The sequence below is a fragment of the Balaenoptera ricei genome, chromosome 1 (assembly GCF_028023285.1).
Source record: "Balaenoptera ricei isolate mBalRic1 chromosome 1, mBalRic1.hap2, whole genome shotgun sequence".
Taxonomy (NCBI): Eukaryota; Metazoa; Chordata; class Mammalia; order Artiodactyla; family Balaenopteridae; genus Balaenoptera; species Balaenoptera ricei.
Genome location: NC_082639.1, coordinates 12,119,372 through 12,130,009, shown reverse-complemented (window position 1 = coordinate 12,130,009; position 10,638 = coordinate 12,119,372). Strand labels below are relative to the sequence as shown.

General features: G+C 50.5%; 1 long non-coding RNA gene across 1 annotated transcript; it reads left to right on the top strand.

The window, feature by feature from the left end:
• The first annotated feature begins 2,591 nt into the window (after window positions 1-2,591).
• On the top strand, window positions 2,592-5,616 carry LOC132359716 (uncharacterized). Its single transcript, XR_009500912.1, has 2 exons — window positions 2,592-2,905; window positions 5,057-5,616. It is a non-coding gene; the product is annotated as an uncharacterized LOC132359716 (long non-coding RNA).
• Window positions 5,617-10,638: the final 5,022 nt, after the last annotated feature.

Sequence of the window (10,638 nt, the reverse complement as noted above, 5' to 3'; positions counted from 1 at the left end):
CTCATTAGAATTGCAGAATCTCTGACCTATCAATTCAGTATTTGCATATTAAGATCCCCAGGATTTCTTTTGCACATTTTAGTTTGCGAAGCATTGGTTTAGAGTGGAAGATAAATAGCAGGTAGAGTTAAATATGTCGTCATCTCAATGAAGAATTGTAGAGGGAGTGACCTAAAACATTCTTCTGGGTTGTATTTGGCCTTGTTGCCTGGACCACTAGTATCATGTTATTTATTCTTTCAGGAAGAGAACTCAAAGACCAGATCATTTCCTTCATCTGTTTCTCTAACCAGGTGTGGAAACCCAGCCCGCCTCAAGACCTTGAGCTGTCAGGGTTGGGTGGGCCCTGAAAAGTCTTCATTACAGCTCAATCCTCTGTTGCTGCCCCGCCCACCCTGCCCCACCCCCATTTCACAGGCCAGGCCCCGAGAAGGGCGGTGATTTGCTCAAAGTCACACACCAACCAGATGGTGGCCTCAGTCTTGGCTCCCAACCCGTCCTCACCTCTCCCCTATCACAAATTTTGGTGCACTGTTTTTTTCTATGGATTCAGATCATCTTTTTTTGAAAAACGATTTTTTTTTTTTTTTTTGTCTGCACCGTGTGGCATTCAGGATCTTAGTTCCCTGACCAGGGATCAAACCAGTGCCCCCTGCAGTGGAAGCACGGAGTATTAACCACTGGACTGCCAGAGAAGTCCCCAGAAAAATGATTTATTTTTAAATTGGTTTTTTGTAAAAGAATTATATGCTCATTTTAAAGAATTCAAACAATGTAAGAATTGTCCCAACAATTCCATTCTTAGGTATATACCCAAGAGAAATGAAAACATATATCCACATAAAAGCCTGTACATGAATGTTTATAGCAGCATTATTCATAACAGCCAAAAAAATGGAAACAACCCAAGTGCCCATGAGCTGATGAATGGATAAACAAAATGTGGTATATTCACACAATGGAATATTATTTGACAATAAAAAGGAATGAAGTATTGACACAAGCTACAACATGGATGAACCTTGAAAACACGCTAAGTGAAAGAAGCCAGATGCAAAACACCATGTAGTGTATGATTCCCCTGACAGAAATGTCCAAAATATGGGACTTCCCTGGTGTTCCAGTAGTTAAGAATCCACCTTCCAATGCAGGGGACGTGGGTTCGATCCCTGGTTGGGGAACTAAGATCTGCGTGTGCCTCAACTAAGACCCAACGAAGCCAAATAAATAAATAGATATTTAAAAAAAAAGAAAGAAAGAAATGTCCAAAATAGGCAAACCCATGGGAAGTAGATTAGTGACTGCCAGGGGCTGAGGGGATGGGAAAAGGGGGTATGGGGTTTCTTTTGGGGGTGATCAAATGTTCTGAAATTAGATAGTGGCAATGGCTGTACAATTCTGTGAATATACCAAAAACTACTGTTAAAAAAAAACCCAACTTCAAAAGGCTGAATTTTGTGGTATGTAAATTATAGCTCAATGAAGCTGTTATTAAAAAACCACAGTAGAAAGAGGAAAGTCACCCCACCCCAGACTCCCCCAAGTAGCCACTTATTCACTCCATAAATATTCACGGAGTGCCTGTTCCCTGCAGCCTGTGGGATGAGGACACAAAGGGAAGCAAACAAGTCACATCCTGCGAGCAAAGGCTGCCCCGATGTTCAGAGCCCCAGAACCAGGGCCTGCACCGCCTCCATGATTTCCACTGACTGCCCTCTGCCCCTCACCTCCTCCCTTCCCTCTGGTACCCCAACCCCAGCGGTCACGGAGCCCACCCCCTGCTCACTGTTCCTCAGCCCCTCCTTCCTCCCTGCCCTTCCTACCCAGTCACTTGACGCTTCCACCAGCTTCCCCGCTCCTGACTCCAACGCTAGTCAAACCCAGCTCTCCGCCCACTCTGCGCCTCCCCTGGGCAGCTGGATGCGCCTGGAGCAAAACACGCCACCTTGCCAGACGCCTCACTTTATTTTTTATTTTTTTGGCGGTGCCCCGCGGCTTGCGGGATCTTAGTTCCCCCACCAGGGGTTGAACCCGGGCCCTCGGCAGTGAAAGTGCGGAGTCCTAACCACTGGACGACCAGGGAATTCCCCCAGCCGCCCCCACTTAAAAAAAAATCCGTGACCTGAGTCCCGAGTGGGCCCTCGGGGCTGCCCGGATGTCACAATCCTTCACTCCCCATGACCGTGGCCCACTTTCTCTTCTCCCTGTAAAATGGGGACACTAGTATTTCTGCCTCTTGGGGCTGTTGGCTGCGTTAGCACCTGACACATAGTAGGCCCTCAATCGGTGACAGCCACGGGGGATCATTATCTCTGGTCCTCTGTTCAGGGGCTTCCGGGTGACCTGGTCTCCGAAGAGCCCTAGCCTGCAGTCGGTATTTTGTTCCGCGGGCTGGGCAGCCACGGGTTCTTCGCTGGAGCGGCTCCTCCTCCGGAGAAAAAGGAGGGGGCGTGGCCCAGGGCAGAGGAAGCGTGGCTGAGCTCAGGGTGGGAGCGGGGAGGAGGCACCTTTCCTGCGGCCAATGTCCACGTGACGGGCTGAGTCTGAGTCAGACCAGGGGCCAAAAGGGAAACTTACCAGGGCCTCAGAAAGGGAGTGTGCAGGAGTTGGGGATGCAGATGGCCCTGCCCGGAAGGGGGCCGCCCCCAGGAATCCAGGCTGTGCCTCCTTCCAGGGAACTGCGACCAAAGCCCAAAGGAAGGAGGAAGTGCGAGCCTTGCTCCCCAGTGACTCACTACATCCTTTGGGGCAAGTCAACTCTCACCGGGGCAGGAAGCCTGCCCGCCTTCCCCCAGGGGATCCTCTGCCCTGGGTCAGCCTATTCAAAACACCGGCCCAATTCGCCCACCCACACCCTTCATTCTTCTACCTCGAGATGTTTGCAGATACCTGCCTGGGTCCACAAGTAAGTCTTGGAAGATAATAGAGACAGTGGGAGGGGCGGGAAAAACCCTGTTGTGGAAATCAGGACACCTGGGCATGGTGCTACTGTGCGTGCGGTGTGAGCCTGGCAGGTCTCACACCCTCTCTGGGCTCCAGTCTCCACTTCTGTGAGGAATGGGCAGCTGGATTCCACGTCCTCCGGTTCCCTGGCTCTGGATTTCTACCAGGGCTTGGGGTTCCTCCATCTGGCCATTGCCCTCAGGGATAAAGTCCCATCCTCTCCACACAGCCCAAGGGGCCCTTGCTGACTTGGTCCTGACCTTGGCTGGACCTCATTCCCGCCCCTTGCCACGCCCCCAGCAACAGGCAGCTGCCCAGCTCAGAGAGCAAGCACCTGGGATACTCTGGAATAGCAGCTCGCTGGCTGGCCCCCACTTGTCCTACAGTGGACGTCACGCTCTCTCCAGCTTTCCTCTCCTGACCTGCCAGTTATGTCTCTGTGTCCCCCAGCAGAGGCTGTTCTGTTTTCTCTCTCCCTCATTAAACTGAGTTCTGTGCCAAGGGCAATGACGGCATACAGAAGGGGTCAAGGAATATTTGAATGAATGAATGAAAAAATGAATGAAGTGGAAGCTCCAGGCAAGCTGCTGTGGCCATCCCAGAGCTGTGCCCTGCCCAGGAGGTGGGGGTGGGGTGCTGAGAGGGGTGTAGATTTTCAAGGGAGGTTCCAGCAGGGCTCAGCCAGGCCACAGCCCCAAGCTGACTGGCCCATGACTCACAGGCCCCAAACAGAGCTTTCATAACCCTCCCTGGCCTTTCTGCATCTGCCTTCTGATCAGGCCTTCAGGCTAATACCTCTCAGGTTTCTCTCTTGCTCCAGCCAGTCTCTCCCTGTGAACTTGAACTTTGCAAGAGCCCCGCTGGCTTTAAAGGACCAGCTCAAGATTCTTGGGCTGTATTGTTATTTTCTTTCCCAAGGAATTCTTGCTCTGTTTACAGAAAGGAAAAAATTTGCCATCCACGCTGGTTAAAGCTCACCCTGATTTTCTGAAACCTCCTCTCCACCCACCCCTCATTTGGCATCTGTCTCCTCGTTGCTAGCGTGGTCCCCAACCACACCCCAGGACTCCCAGGCCATACGGAGACCCCCTGGGTTGGGGAATGACAGCCCCAAAGCTTTGTTTACACTGCCTGCCTGGCCACAGCCATATGGAGCCACCAGGGACTTGCTCTGATCCTGGGAACTATTGAGAACAGAAATCCACATAAATTGGGTTGGGTCCCCCACCTCTCCTTCCCTGCCCTCTCCTCCATCAGTAGATTCCCTCCCCCTTTTGCAGACGTTTCCCCTCCTCCCAGCCAAACAGATTCATTTGCAGAATGGCCTCCTCTTGTCCTCGTGTCTTCCTGTCAGCGATGGGCAGTGCCTCCTGGAGCTCACAGCCTTCTCCTTTGTCCAGTTACTTTTAAAATAATAAACTTTTAATTTTAGAATAAATTTTAGGTTTCCAGAAATGTTACAAAGATCACAAAGAGAGTTATCTTACACATTTCACCAGTTTCCTTTTTGATAACATCTTACGTAACTACAGCACATTTGTCCAAACGAGGAAAACAACAGTGGTACAAAACTATTCACTAAACTCCACACTTTATCCAATTCACTAGTTTTTCCACCAATGTCCTTTTTCTGTTCCAGGATCCAATCCAGAGAACCACATTGAGTTTAGTCATACGCTATTTGTGATGAGGAAATTATAAGTATCTCTGTTTTACAGACGAAGGGAGAAGAGATCGGAGGAGTAAGTGACTTGCTAGGCAGCAAAAGCAGTGGAGGAAAGGGATTTAGAGCTGGAAGCCACTCGTGGTGCAACCTGAGCCTTAGTTTCCTTGTCTGAAGGGTGGGATCACAGGTAATTACTTCATGGCAGGAGCAAGGACTAAAAGAAACCATGTCTATGTGAACCCATGCAACTCAGATTGGGACTTGAACCCACGTGCTGGTGTAACAGGGAAGAGCCAAATCTGACTTCATGTTGGATCTGTTTCTTTCACTTTAACCTTTGCTTCCCATTGCTTTTGTTCACTAAGAGGATACTGTCTATACACAATGGCCTGCCTCAGGGAACACTGCCCCTCTGCCTGAATGTTAAACCAAAGTGCCTTTGTTCAGGGAAACATCCTGACCCTGTCCACCTGTGGATGGCTGCAAGAAAGAAGAAATTGGGACTTGCCTGGTGGTCCAGTGGTAAAGAATCCGCCTTCTGATGCAGGGGACATGGGTTCGATCCCTGGTTGGGGAACTAAGATCCCACATGCCGTGGGGCAAATAAGCCCGCATGCCACAACTACTGAGCCCGCGTGCCTCAACTAGAGAGAAAAAAACCCACACGCCACAACTAGAGAGAAGCCCGCGCTACAATGAAAGATCCCAAGTGCCTCAACTAAGACCTGACGCAGCCAAATATAAAAATAAAATAAATAAAAATAAAATAAATAAATATTTTTAAAAAAGAAAGAAAGAAGAAATGAACACATCCCCTCCCTGAGGCTGGCCATTCCAGGGGACATTTGCAAATCTTATGGCCTTTTTACTTGACTTCCTCATCTCCTCCCCTTCTCTGTTCTGTAAAAGAAACTGGCATCCAAACCCCGCGAAGATGGTTCTTCGGAGACATTAGTTTGCCATCTTCTCGTTCTGCCGGCTTTCCGAATAAAGTCGTTAATCCTTGCCTCAACGCCTCATCTCCGATTTATTGGGGGTGAGCAGAGCAAGCTTGGACTCGGTAATACTGGGACTCGAACCCAACCAAAACCCAGGTTGGGACTTGAACCCACGTTCTTTTAACTGAGATCACACACCTGGTCTCAGGACTTAATGAAGCTCAGGTTCTTGATGTCTCATCGCAGAAAGAATTCAGTGAGAGCCAAAGTGATGGGTAAGAAGTGGATTTATTTAGAGAGAAGCACACTCCACAGACAGAGCGTGGGCCATCTCAGAAGGTGAGAAAGGCACCAGGGTGCAGGGTTGTCAGGTTTTATAGGGGTGGGTATCATCCCCCAATGAGTGGGAGGAGTATTCCAGCTATTTTGGGGAAGGGGTGGGGATTTCCAGAAATTGGGCCACGGCCCACTTTTTGACCTTTATAGTGGGTCTTGGAACTGTCCTGGCGCCTGTGGGTGTGTTATTCAGCTTGCTGATATGTTACAGTGAGCGTATACTGAGGCTCAAGGTCTGGTGGAAGTCGACTCATCCACTCATCCGACATCTTGGACCTACTTGGTTCTAATCAGTTTATGTCGTGTCCTCGGGCTATGTTATTCCTTTAAAGGTTGTGCCCTGCCCCCTTCCCTCCTGTTTCATACGGGCATTTCCTGCCCACGAGATGGTAGCTGCTGTTATTACTGTCAGCGTCATCATTACTGAGAAGCCCAGATCTCTTCAACTCCAAGTTCTTGTCAAGGGTTATGTCTAGAGGAGGCCCTGCCCCTCACCCTCTGGGCCCCTTTACTGGGGAAGAGGACAGGCCCTACCGACCTTGCTTTGAGCAGGCCCTAAAGATTGAGTTAGAAATCCCAGGGTATGGTCCCACTGTGGCCGCTGGCTGCGCATGGCATCTCCCTGGACCTCAGCTTCCTCAGCTGTAAGGAGGGGATGTGAGGCGATGTGGGGAGGACTCTGTGGGGCAGGGGCCGGCCCCCCAGCATCAGTTAGTGTGGGCCATCCCTGGCCCCCCCAAGTGGCAGGTGGTCACAGCCTGGGCCTCCCAGTCAGGCAGGCCTGGTGCCCATCCCAGTTCCACCTCTGTCTGCTTTGTACCCTTGCTGAAACCCTGTCAGGGATCATCAATCATCCCCAGCTCTCCAGCCTCACCCCAAACTAGAACTCAGAAAGGCAGCTCCCTCTGCCCTTCCTTACCCTCAGGCCTAAAGAGGTTGTGTCTTCGGATCAAGTAGCTGGTTAGAGGCTTAACCAGAGGGAGAGCCAGGTCTCGCTAAGACCGTGTCCCCGTGTCCCATCCACCCGAGCACGGCCCCCCACCCTGGCGCCACTCATTCAGCGACTGCTCTGGGGAGCAGCTGCCACCTGCCTGCTGCTTCTTAACTACTTAATGAGGATATGCCCACAAGCCACCCACCACCTCCCCCGGCCGAAAGGAGCGTCCAAAACACCTGATGAAGGAAGTGTTAAAAGATCGTTTTCAAGAAAAAGTAAAATCATGACTCCCATACGGATAAAAAGAAAATGAATACGTGTTAAACATTTTGTTTAACTCAGAAGGCAACCAGGTGGATGTTACAACCGGCAGCAGAAGGACATTCACGTGTATAAGTCAGGAATATTGACATGAATGGGCAGATGCAGGTGAAACTGATTTTTCCACAAGGGGATGGGGGGGAACCTCTAAGGACGGGATTTATCAGTTACTACAATTTACAGAGTTGTAAAATAGCTGAAAGACAATGAAAGGCTAGAATCCAATAACCAGGAAGATGGTGCTGCATGCAGACAGTCTGTAGTTTTCCACTGAAGTGAACATTTTTTTTCTGCAGAAGGAAGGTCATGGTAGGGCACAGTCCACGGTCTCTAAGCTGATGATCATTCACGAGATTAGTGTGATTCACACACTATAAATGCAAGAGCCTTTCTGAATGCATCCGGGAAAGTACATCTCACTTGCAAAAGGCCTGCAGCCTAAAATCAGCAGCTCTTAAGATGAAGGGCTCAAAACATTTAAGAATATTTTCAGATGGATTTTGGCATCTGTGTTACATGATGGGTTCTGGAACATTCTAGAATGTGGGTGTTTCTGATCTGCGTCTGTAGCACTGGCCTGTAGTTTTTACTGGACCTGGTTTGATCCTGATTCTGATGTGCAGCCCTAGGCAGTTACACCATCTCTCTGATTCTCTGATGTGCAGCTTGTCTTTGAATCGGGATATTAACAGTAGCTACTTTGTAGACTACTATTTTTTAGGAGGAGCTATTCGCCTTATGAGAACTGTATTGTAAACTGATAAAACCATTTCTTTGCAAATGTCCTGTGGCCACTAGGATTCTTCCTTATCAGCCCAGTCTTCTCTTCTCTCCCCAAACTTGATCCCCTTCTGCTCTCCTTTAATCCCTCATTTCCACCATTTGTGTCCCTAGCAGAGTAGAGAGCAGCATTTGGTTGCCCTGGAGGGGCTGGCACGTGCCGGGTGTGGCCTCGGGTTAAGGGGGACTCTCGGGACAGGGTGACAAACTGGAAAGCTCAGGGTTTCCTAGCAACTTCACGGCGTCCCTTGTCCCAATTCTATGCTTACCGAGCCCAGGTTCCCAGATATAGACTTGCAGGGGTGGCAGCATGGGAACTCCCAGGGGACCCTCCTAACAGGTAGGGGTTTGGGCAGATGAGAAATTCAGTCTCTTGATGTGGGTCTCCCTCCAAGACCCATGTTCTGCTTGCAGCAATTCCACAGCCACATCGCTCACTTTCTAGTTTTCCAAGTCGTTTTCTTCTCTCAGCCTCACTGCAACCATGTGCAGTGGGCAGGCAGGAATTATTCCCATTTTGCATCTGGAGAAGCTGGGGACCCCGTGAGGGGCATGAGAACGTTGGCTCCCCAGGGCTCAATGTCTGGTTTGCTAGCCCATGCTGCCCTCTAGTGGCCGTGCACAGCACCTGCCTTCAGGAAGCCCAGGTCAGCCTGCAGCATCTCACTCACTGGGTTTGCACACAGTAATGGACAGCCTTCCTAGGACCCCAGTGTGGGGCGTGGCACGTCCCCACCTCGGGACTCTTACATCACTTTATCAGCTCCTCACCCTGTCTCCAAGCATCCAATTATGTATACTATTTAACTGTGGTAAAATGTACATAATATAAAATTACCACCATAACCATTTTTTAAAAAATATTAACTTATTTGGTTGCACTGGGTCTTAGTCGCGGCAGGCAGGCTCCTTAGTTGCAGCACGTGGGCTTCCTTAGTTGCAGCAGGCAGGCTCCTTAGATAACCACTTTTATTTTTTTCAAACAGATGTAACTTTATTTATTTATTTATGGCTGTGTTGGGTCTTCGTTTCTGTGCGAGGGCTTTCTCTAGTTGTGGCAAGCAGGGGCCACCGTTCATTGCGGTGCGCGGGCCTCTCACTGTCGTGGCCTCTCGTTGCGGAGCACAGGCTCCAGACGCGCAGGCTCAGTAGTTGTGGCTCACGGGCCCATTTGCTCCGTGGCATGTGGGCTCTTCCCAGACCAGGGCTCGAACCCGTGTCCCCCTGCATTGGCAGGCAGATTCTCAACCACTGCACCACCAGGGAAGCCCTAGATAACCACTTTTAAGTGTTCAGTGGCATTAAGTACATTCACACTGTTGTGCAACCACCTCCTCCCATTCATCTCCAGACCACTTTTCATTGTGCAAACTCACATTTTGTACTCCCTCAACAACTCCCTAACCCCCCCTCCCCGTAGCCCCTAACCCACCACCCTTCTACGAATTTAACTACTCTAAGACCTCACATATGTGGAATCATACAGCACCTTGTCTTTTCCTGACTGGCTTATTTTACGTTGCATAAATCTCCCTAGAAGTGTCCTCTTATGGAGTGATTTATGAATGTGCGGCCCAGAAGACAAAGGCACCCCTCAGAATTTCATCCAGACACCACCCTTCCAAACACAACCAACCAGAAGTAGGCTGGGACACGTGTAACCACAGCACAAGATGACAATTTTATGACAAGAAAAACCACACCAAACCAAACTTGGCGACTAAGAGAAAAAAGTGGCCCGACAGCTGGGAGCTGCTAGCCTGGCCCTCACCTCTGGGCCTTGGTGAGCTCCAACCTCACAGAGCACTGTAGGCGTGTCCTGGAGCCCAGCACCTCTGGGCTAGATACAAAAATGGCCAATATCCCTCATCCTATGAGCCACTGCTGCTCCCCTACCAACCACAGCTACAGCGCCACATCCTAGATAGAAAAGAATCAAGCTTCTCAACCATAGAACGCCCCTGCTTCCTGACAGCACACATCCGGAGCAAACCCCCGCTTCCTTAAATCCTCCCCAAACCCCTCAATACCTACCCAAGTTCTAGGAGCCCCCCAACTCTCGCTTACTGAGATGCCCTGCCGTTCCCCATGCAGTGCGCCCCGCCCCCTGCAGCCAGCATGATAAACCCAACTTTGCGAACTGCGTGCATGTCCCCAGTGGTCTCTGGTTGATGGGCTTCAAAAGGACCGTGGAGGAACGCTGACAGGAGTGATGGCTAAGAACTGCCAGCCAGCACCAGACGGTACAAGGGACTCACGAGCTTGTCAGAAACCTCACCAGCCCAACACTTCTATCCCAGCAATCTTCTATGATAGATACTAGTGTTGCTTCCATTTCAGAGATGAGAAAAGCAAGGCTCAGATGATTAATAACTTGTCCACACTGTAGAGCAGCAGAGCCAGGTCTGAGACCGGGGTCACTTGCCCCCAGGTCCAGCGCCCTTTCTGGCCCCGTATCCTTCTCTCCGGAGCTGCGCTCACCAAGCCCAGCTGGTGGTGTCCGAGCTGCAGCGGGCGAGCAAGCTCACGGGGGCCCACGTGCAGAGAGTACTTCCTGAGGGCGGTGTTGACTCTGCTAAAGGATTTGGTGGCCTTAGAGGGCCTCCTGCAGGGACCACCCTGGTCACCCAGCAGCCACCTCATTGCTGGTGGGTGTGTCCAGGAACAGTGCACCTGTGAGCTGGCCAGTGTAAGTCTTCATTGCTGGGGATGAGGAG